This window comes from Dipodomys ordii, unplaced genomic scaffold (assembly GCF_000151885.1).
Source record: "Dipodomys ordii isolate 6190 unplaced genomic scaffold, Dord_2.0 Scaffold39, whole genome shotgun sequence".
NCBI classification, from domain to species: domain Eukaryota; kingdom Metazoa; phylum Chordata; class Mammalia; order Rodentia; family Heteromyidae; genus Dipodomys; species Dipodomys ordii.
This window is the reverse complement of record NW_012267255.1, coordinates 9196695-9197282: the sequence shown is the minus strand read 5'-3', so window position 1 is coordinate 9197282 and position 588 is coordinate 9196695.

Here is a 588-nt window from a genome sequence, read left to right as displayed (position 1 = left end):
TGTGGTGCTGAGGAATTGAACTCAGGGCCTCTGGCATGCAAGGCATGCGCTCTACCACTGAGCCACCTTCCCAGCCCCTGCTCTGAGTCTTTTTAAAGGCAATATCAAGGGAAACTGTCAGAAGTAGTCACCCTTCCTCTTGGAAACTTACATTTATTAAAATTATATGGAAATGGGACTGGAAATGTGGCTTAGTGGTAGAGTGCTTGTCTAGCATGCATGAAACCCTGGGTTCAATTCCTTAGTACCACAATACAGAAAAAAGCCAGAAGTGGCACTATGGCTCAAATGGTAGAGTGCTAGCTTTGAACAAAAGAACTCAGGGACAGTGCTCATGCCCTGAGTTCAAGCCCCAGGACTGGCAAAAAAAACAAACAAACAAACCCAGAAATGTACTCTTCTTCTTGTCTGTGTTTCTCGGTCCTGACAGCCTCCATTATAGCTTCTAAAGAAATATTTTTAGGGGCTGGGAAGGTGGCTCAGTGGTAGAGTGCTAGCCTTGCATGCATGAGGCCCTGGGTTCGATTCCTCAGCACCACATATGCAAAAAGAAAAAGCCGGAAGTGGCGCTGTGGCTCAAGTAGTAGA